Here is a 9,755-nt window from a genome sequence, read left to right as displayed (position 1 = left end):
ACACATTATTGAAAAGACGAACACATAATATATTAATCTATAACCTAATACTACATAACACAATAAAATATTAAATCATACTCTTCACAAATAAATATTGACCACATAATTACATTATCCAAAAATATCATATTTAACCATAACAAAATAATATTCCGCGCGAAGCGCGGACAACCCCCTAGTTAAACATAAACTAAAAAGTAAAAACTAATTGGCTATTTTTTAATAACTGGTACCGAGTTTTCACTAGATAAATAGTAAGCACTAACCAATAACACGTGGTTTTGTCACCAGCTATAAATTATCATAAACTTTAAATTCATCAGAAACCCCATGTCTTTTATTTGATATTGTGTTTAAACTTGAAAAAAAAAACTCAAACCTTGACAAAGAATAACGTAGAAGAGACACATAAGCTATTGTTTCAAAAAAAAAGACACATAAGCTATTAAAGTACTAACCTAGAACGTTGGATGATGAGGAGCTAGCACCAGAAGTTGAAGGTCTCTCCGACGCATCCTACGCCCACCACCAGCACGCACCACGTTTTCACTTTTACGTGCCTGAAACTTTTAAATTTCACGAAAATAAGCCCATCAAGCCACCCAAAAGAACATATACAAACTTGACCAAACACCAAATTTATAATGAACCATCAATGAAAACGTTACCAATCGATCTTCCCACATCCAAATTAAAAACTCTACTTCCTGTTTAGATCGAAAATCTCAAGACTAAATCCATCTCCACTCGAGAATTGCTTTTGATTTTTGCTGTTGATGGCTTTTTGTTCAAAGCTCTTAACGATGACAGATGAGCTTGTGTACTTTTGAGTTTAGTAATATGTTTAATCTAATAATTAGGTGAATGTGTATTAAACCTCCTCCTAACGATGATAGATGAAAGTGAATTTAATAAAATTTATATTTTTATACTAGGGTCGGCCCGTCCTACGGGCGGGATATACTTAAAGAGTTGTGGCATTGGTATGTTATGAGGGTTTCCAATTGTCTTCATGTTGTTTTCTTTTACAAAAATTTGATTCCGTATTTGGTGCGTTATTTGTGGTTTGTAATATTTGAGTTTGGAAATATTGGGTTGTGGGTCATTTTTTGTGTAAATTATAAGATTATTTATTTTTTATGTTGAAATTATAGTGTCGTTCGACATGTTATTGGAGTGGAAGTGGTGATTATTTGAAGTTGCATTTCTTATTAAAAATAGAATGTTATACTGAATGAGAAGAAGTTAGTAATGCAAATCTAATCAAAATAAGAAAACATTGAAACTGGAAAGTGTGAAAACTATGTAGTGGCCGATAAGTGTAGACACTTGCCAGTCATCGTAAAAACCAACACCGAGAACTTTTCCATCTGTTTATAGTAATAATCATTATATCGATTTCTAGATTATTGAGATGACATTTTTTTGGTGGCATATTAAAGATCACATTAGTTCCATAACACTTCTTTTTCAATATAGAGACATCGCATAAGGAACGTTTCATCTATCTCAGCATTTGTCAGTTCCAGCCATGTCGGTTTGCTGTTCTATCCATAAATTTCATGCATTACTCATATTCTCATGTGCATAGGAAAATTATGGCATAGAGATAGTTACCTTTACCACAATTGTTGTTTACCAAACGGATTTCAAAAGATGTAAGCTTGGTTTTTCATCAGACAGTACACATCATTTTGTCCTTTATAAATATATATATATATATATATATATATTTAAATATATAGCAGTAATTGATCTAAATATATACTTAATTACTTACATATTTGAGTTAATATGTAAATTTAAACTTCCCACTCGGGATGTAAGCTTCCTAATAATTTTTAGTTGATTTTGTTTTAGTGGATTGGTTATATATTATGTTTGAGCAATTATTTTCATGAATTATTTACTTATATATGCTATTTAAATATTGAGAATCAAAGATTGTTGACTAATTTGCATAATACCATGCATAGTTATGATTCTTTGAGTACAACAGTATTTTTTTTGTTAAGAGATGATTTTTTTTGTCAACATTAAGAGAGGAATTAATTTATTTTATTTGCTCTTTTTATTTCTTATCGAATTATTTTGTATTGATGTAACTTTACAACTGTTTACCTTAATCTCCATTATTACAATTACGTTAGTTTATTTGAATTTGAATTGCTAGTTATTTTTTCACTTTTAAGACAAAGGCATCTCTTGCTTAAATTATAATAAAAAACTACATCTTTTGTGGTAATATATTGGTGTTTATTGCCGCATATATATTTTTTGACTGCCGCATATATATTTTTTTTACTGTCTCCAAAATAATACCAAAACATTACGAAACCAAACATCTGGTTAACAAAAAACTTTCATAACAACATAATTACTAAAGTTACCATGTGTACCAATTATACTCGAACAAACGAAAACCAGAACTGAATAATTAAAAAGTTGCAAGACAACTACTTTTTCGGTGAAGGGTGAAAAGTTAGGAACTGGAAATGGAATTGGGAAATTTTTTGGCCAGCTTCATTGTCTCCATCGTTGGAGTGATCAGGATCCTTTATAGTTTCTTCGTGTTGACCAGTTGATCAATTTGCGGAGGAATTGGTTCGGACACTTCTGAACAGCCTTCGATTGTTGCAGAAGCATCTCACCTATTGGTGTTATCTGGACCAATGTTGTTTACAATTTGGTTTGAGTCCACAGAGAGATTAACTGCCCCTCATCATCTAAATACCAACAAAGCTTGTTTGAGTCGAGTATAAGCAGATGGAAAAAAAACTCAAAAGCAAACAAAATAAACCATTGATTAGATATATGATATCATCTCATTCTCAAAGAGAATTAACGTTGGCAATAAATTAATGGGAAGAGGCTTCTTCTTGCTACTGGTTTGGTTTTAAAGTCGCAAGTCCATCATCTTTAAGAGTAATAGCTTTCTAAGAATTGTTGATAACATGCAAATCAGGTCCCACAGTATCAAGCATAACCCAAAGAACCCAAAAAGGACTCTAAACAGGCACATGAAAAAAAATCAAATCCAAAGATCCAAACAGAAGGAAAGAACATACAGCAATTTGCAGATTATCAAGTGTCTCATGGTGATAATCAGCGTCACTAATAGAGCCACCGTTAGGACCGAGAGCCACTGTTAACTTAGTCAACGCAGGGAAGAAACTCTACGAAAATACATCAAATGAGATTAGAGAGGCACTACAAACAAAATCCTTCCATGAAATATATAGAAGGAGGAAAATTAAACCATCTTGAGAGAAAGAGAGACACTTCCAATAAATCAATTCACCACCGACTTAGAATCACGCCGGTAAACTCTGAAACCACCGGCAAATAACAATGCTAATTCAAGCTAGCCGATGAAATAGCCTTTAAATCAAAGCTTCCAGCATCACTAAAAGACCTATCGTGACACACAGACGCATCGCTTCAAACCCAAAGAGAGGCACATACCCAATTGCAAACAAACCAACTGAAACCAGCAGAGAAGAACGTAGAGCGATGGTTAGGAAGACCTACCTCCGCCGAACTCTCCATTAATAATCTCTCCTCATTATCCTCTTCACTATCATCAATGGCTTTCTCATTATTCTTACCGCCTTCCTCCTCCTCCTATCCTCCATCGCCGCCGCTTTCCTCCTCCTGTGCCACACTCCTTTACGAAAATTGGAAGTTTTAGAGGCGAGAGCTCAAGAGGATTTTCCCATTGTGCTCTACAAAAGTTTTAAAGCTAATATGATGTGAAGAACAGAATGATGAAGTTTACAGAACCAAGATTCACCTATTTATATATGTGGATTCACCGACTGGAAGCAGTGAGCATTAAATAAAGAATCATGGAAGGAGTGGAGGAGATGAAGTTAAGGAGAACTTTAATGATTTTAGCCAGGTACGAAGAATCATGGAAGGAAACCGTTTACATATATTCTTTTTTTTTCGGAAGAAGCTCAGGCGTCAAAAATGTCGCCGTAGAAGGGAGAGGTGAGACGAACTCCACTTTTCCGCATCATTAGATTTAGGGTCTCTTATAATGGGCTGTCGGGCCTCCTAAACAATCAAAGCCCATCAAACACTCAAAATTAAATGAAACGACGCGAAGTGAAGGTGGACACGTGGCACCGACGTGGAGGCCTAGGAAAGAGGTAAACACTCCTTTATATAATTAGACTAGGAGTTAACCTGCGCTACGCGCAGAGCTATTTTGATTTTCAAAATGTTAACTATATAGTTTTTTTTTACATTGTATTCTAAACAACAACAAAATTCTGAATTATATGTTTGTGTGAATATATATTTTTTTGGAAAAAACGGAAAACTATACTTTTTCAGATAAATGTTTAATATAGTTTTTCATTTCTTATATTATATATTTACTTATTATTTAGTTTTTCTTATATTGTAGGGCAACTCTCTCAAATATATTTTTTAAGTTTTTGTCACAAAAATAACATTGAATAAGTAAAATGACCAAAATAGCCACTTTTTATTTTGAAAATTTTAATTTTTTTTTTTAATTTGAAATCCTATCCTCAAAACTTCACCCTTAACTCTAAACCCTAAATCTAGATTAGTTAACCCTACGGCATAAATGTATTTTTCCTCTTTAATAAAACTTCTTTTTGTCATTTTTCTCATTAAGGCTATTTTATGACAAAAAGTTAAACTGACCAACTTAAGGAATTTCTTTATATTGTATATTTATTTATTTTAATTTTTTTGCTTTTATATCAAATGGTAAAGTTATAATAGATATTTAATGTAATATTTCTATGTCTTATATTGTATATTTACTTATTATTTATTTAACTATACATTTTCCATTTAACTATACATTTTTGAGATAGATGTATATATATTTTTTATATTGTATATTTACTTACTATTTATCTTCTATTATTTTGTATATTTAATTTTTCTAAATTTCTTGATTTTATATCAATGATAATATTATGATATATATTTAATGTAATATTTTTATTTTTTATATACAATATTTACTAATTATTTATTTTTTCTTATATTTTTACTTATTATAATATGTAACATTTCTATCTCTTATATTGTATATTTACTTACTATTTATTTCTTCCTATATTGTATATATATTTACTTATAAAAGTATTTGTAAATAATAAAAATGTAAAAATACATTTTTCAGATAGATGTTTGATATTAGTTTTTATTTCTTATATTATGTATTTACTTATAATTTATTTATTTTATATTGTATATTTACTTTTTTATTCTAATATTATGATAGATGCTTAATGTAATATTTTTATTTCTTATACTTAATTATTGTTGTCAAAAAAATATGTTTAATATTTTTAATATTTGTAATTATATAATTTATATTTTCAAATTCAGGTCTCCATTAGGCTCTCAGTTTGGTTTCAATATTTCTTTTCCAGAGATATATAACATGTTCGGTTATTTATGAAATTCTTTTCCATTTTGATTTTTTTTTTTCAGTTTGGTAGTTCAATTTTGATTTAGGTCTTTTGGTTTAAATATTGGATAATTCAGTTTTTTGGATAAAAATATTAGATAGTTCAAATATTTTTTTAATATTTTGAATAAAAATATACTCAGTAATGTTTTGTAGGTAATTAGGTTTTTATATAGTATTTTCAGGATATTCAGTTATTTTGAAATTGAATATGTTTAATATTTGTAATTATATAATTTATATTTTCAAATTCAGGTATCCATTAGGCTCTCAGTTTGGTTTCAATATTTTGGTTCGAGAGATATCTAATATGTTCGGTTATTTATGAAATTCCTTTCAATTTTTTTTTTTTTTTCAGTTTGGTAGTTCTGATAAATCCCCCCCCCCCCCATTTCTTTTCACAGATCTTAAGGTTGCCTCACAGCTGCTTATGATTTTTATACCATTCCATTCCATACCCCCAACGATCAAAACTAGACTGAGAAATTTTTTTTTTTTTGGAGGAGTCAAAATTGGCTCATAACTTTTGATTGAAACCCAATATTGTCAGTACATCTTTCTTATACTGATCATTGAAGTTACAACTTTTGATGTGTAATTTATTAGAAGAACCAAATTTGATCTAGTTTATGAGGACCCCAAAGATATAGAAAAAAGTGAGAAGATATAAGATGGGTCTTTGAAGATCGATCACATTAGCTAGCTATGGGTCCTTTCACAGAACACAAGTGTTGTGAGTTATTGAGATACTAATTAATTATGTTTTAACTGGAACTCTATTTTCACATAGCATAAACAAAAACAGATTATAGTTTGATTTTATGATTTTGGTTTAACTGGAACTCATAATTTTTTTGATTTTATGTATGATCTAGTATGTATTGTACTTGAGTTACAAATTCAACTTACACCTTTTATATACGTTGTATGATTTAGTATGTTGTAGTTGGAACCAAGTACAAAACCTGATATTGTAAAATTTAAAACCTGGAAGATAAAAGCACCACTGAAACTAAGAAAATAAAGTATATTTACCAAAATTTACCAAATATATATTATATACTAAGTAAGTATATTAATTAAATATGAATATAAGCTACATATATTTATTTATAAAAATTAAGTAACCAAAAATTATACTATTAAGTCATTATTTACCAACATGAAAGTTTCAAATAATTAATGATTATTTTGTAATATTGATTTTAATTTTAACAAGTGAATAATCAAAAATATAAAAAATAAAAAATAAAAAATAGTAATTTATAAATAGTTTAAAATTTTACTTTTGCTCGTGACGCAGAAAACCACCTAATAGAATAATACAAACTCAAATTCCTACCATTCATTACAGAAGCTTGACATGTTTGAGTTGCATCAGTTTTCTCTTATCTGATAAAAAAAAAAAAACTGATCCAAGATCTGTTGGATCAACTAAAAGTCCAATGGCCTTTAGTAAATTATGAACAAAAATGACATGGTCAAGCCCAAATAATTGCCAAAGAAATGAAAAAATAATGTTTGTCCCACATCGGACAACATCAACAAGTCTGAGTAATATATATATGCCCTTGTATTATTATTACTCAAACGGCTTAGAGAGAGAGGAAGGCACTCCACGCGTGCGCCGCCGCCGTCCGGCCGGCTCGGCGTGGGCGTGGGCCTTGGGTCTTGGGTCTTGGGTCTTGGTGGAGGGCCTCCGGCCCAATAAGAATATTCTTTTTGGACCAAGTTAAGCTCAACGTTTTGCCATTTAATTCCCGAAAAAACAACATGCATTTTATTTTAAACAACACGTAGTTCGTTTAAAAACAACACGCTATCTCTCTTCTTGACGATAAGCTTAAACGAGAAAGATCTTGCGGAGAAAGTTTTGTAACGCCTCGCCTCCGAGATTCTCGCGAGATTTCCGCCAACGTGCGCACGTGCTGCATCAGTTATGGAAAGTGGCTCGTCTTCTCCTCTTTATAAACTCGTCTCCTCCTTCATTTATGAGAACGTTTTTTTCACAACCAAAACCAGCAAATCCTATAGCGTAAGTTTAGAGAGTGTTTCGTAGAAATATTAGTTCGTTAGAGGTTCTTCACGAGTGTCGCGTGATAACCTATCATGGTTTTATCCTAGGACTCCTATTCGTACAGATCTGTCGCACTAACGGAGCGAATATTAAGAGTTAAGGAAAGAGATTCGTCTCGACTCCATGGTTTCATTTTCGTTACAGTTTTGAATCGTTTATATATTTTCCTTAACATCGTTTATATTATATCGTTTCTTTTGATCCGGTTTTCCGGCTTCTACAATCTTAACTCTTAATACGCTTTCTATCTAAAGCATTTGATCGGATTGAAGAACGATCTATAAAAACGGGTTCTGGAACCGTGTTTGCGATTTGCTTTCTAGCACTTCCGCGAAACGTTTGTAATTTATCTCATAAACGGTTTGCGTTTTGCTCTGTAGCACTACCGAAAAACGTTTATTCATATATGATTCATACAAACCTGTTATGGTTTCATTCAAAAGATGTTTGCGATTTACTATATGCTTATCCGCGAAACGTTTCTATGTTCTTTTGAAAACGAGTTTGCGATTTGCTTTATAGCCCTTCCGCGAAATGTTTCTTATTTGTTTCATAACGCTTTGCAGATTGCTTTCTAGCATTATCGCGAAACGTTTTTGATACATTAACAAAATGTTATTTACATGAATCGTTTTCAATAACCGCTTTATTAAGCGAGTTTGTGAAACATTATAAGTCTATACAAAACGATTTCTGCGAACGCTTTTAAGGGAGTTTGCAAAACGTTTTTCTCAAGACTTATATCGATATGATTTGGTTCAAACACCAAAAAATGAAAATCGATTTTAGACTATTAGTTTTTGCTTAAAAATAATATGTTATTTGTTGATTGGAGTACTAATATGTCTTCATGTTTTCTCAACAGAAAAATGACGAACGATAACAACACCCCCATTGACACCACAGATGTCACAAAAACTCCACTCAACGTTGCAGCCACTGATGCAACTGTGACAGCCTCTGAAAACATCACAGCGTCAACCGCTGCAGCAACAACTAGCACTATCCTCACTGCGGGAAATGCTGCTGATGAAACCACTCGCCGTAGCCTATTCGGTGCTGGTCTTTATCAGACGGGCTCAGTTTCAGAAACCGCAAGTGGTCCGGTGGCAGTTCAAACTCCTCCGGCTGTCGCTAGTGTGTTCACTCAAGGACTGATGCCAGACAAGTTTGATGGCAAAGGCTTCAAAACGTGGCAGAAGAAGATGATGTTCTTCCTGACAACGATGAAGCTGGACAAGTTCATCCAGGAGGACAAACCCCTGATTCCGTACGGGATTGATGATGTTCACAGTCTTGCAACTGTTGACATATGGGTGCATTCCGACTTCATCTGCAAAGGTTACATTTTGGGTCCTCTCATTGATCCATTGTACCGACTCTACTGTGAGATTCCCACTGCGAAAGAGCTGTGGAGATCCCTGGATAAGAAGTACAGAGGTGAGGACGCTGGCTGCCAGAAGTATGTGGTTGCAAAGTTCCATGACTTCAAAATGGTGGATTCAAAATCCATCATGGATCAGGTGGAAGCGTTTCAGCTCATTTGCCATGAAATCGCTGTTGAAGGAATGTCCATCTGTGAGACATTCACAACTTTCAGCTTCATTGAAAAGCTTCCTCCAAGCTATGCGGATTTCAAGAACTACTTGAAGCACAAGAAGAAGAAGATGTGGCTCGAGGAGCTCATCATGAGGCTTTATATGGAATCCAGAAACCGAACTGCTGACAATGTCACTGCTAAGGAGCACAGTGTCAACATGGCTGAGCACAAAGGTAAAGGAAAGACACACGCCAATTCTCTTGCCAAGCCTTCCAAAACTGCTGCAGCCCTGAAGGCTTCTGGAAAAAACTTCAAGAACAAAGGCATTGAGATCAATGCGAATGTGCAGAAGTTCAAGGGGAAATGTCACTACTGCCACAAAGTGGGGCACAAGACTGTTGAGCGTCGCAAAAAGATCAAAGATGAGAAGGCTCAGGCTGAGGATGATCTCGTTGCTGTGTCGACTGAAGCCAACATGGTTGAAATCAACAACCCCAAGGAATGGTGGTATGACACTGGTGCAACCACCCACATTTGCACCGATAGGGCGATGTTCAGCACCTATCAGAAAAGCGAGACTCAGGAGAAGCTCAGGATGGGAAACACTGCAGTCTACAAGATTGAAGGACGTGACAATGTGATTTTGAAGATGACATCTGGTCATGAAGTCACTC

At 33.2% G+C, this 9,755-nt stretch overlaps 1 long non-coding RNA gene across 4 annotated transcripts; it reads right to left on the bottom strand.

Annotated features, from left to right (window-relative positions):
* Window positions 1–2,347: 2,347 nt before the first annotated feature.
* Window positions 2,348–4,061, bottom strand: LOC106360440. Of its 4 annotated transcripts, XR_002657388.2 has the most exons (4): window positions 3,797–4,051; window positions 3,535–3,670; window positions 3,072–3,418; window positions 2,348–2,729 (listed from the first exon to the last, which is right to left on the bottom strand). It is a non-coding gene; the product is annotated as an uncharacterized LOC106360440 (long non-coding RNA). The 4 variants fall into 4 exon arrangements; XR_007320545.1 differs by having other exon boundaries at window positions 3,072–3,745; window positions 3,797–4,061; XR_001272764.3 differs by having other exon boundaries at window positions 3,072–3,728; window positions 3,797–4,058.
* Window positions 4,062–9,755: the final 5,694 nt, after the last annotated feature.

This window comes from Brassica napus, chromosome C3 (assembly GCF_020379485.1).
Source record: "Brassica napus cultivar Da-Ae chromosome C3, Da-Ae, whole genome shotgun sequence".
Classification (NCBI taxonomy): Eukaryota; Viridiplantae; Streptophyta; class Magnoliopsida; order Brassicales; family Brassicaceae; genus Brassica; species Brassica napus.
This window is presented reverse-complemented; position numbering and strand designations above follow the sequence as displayed.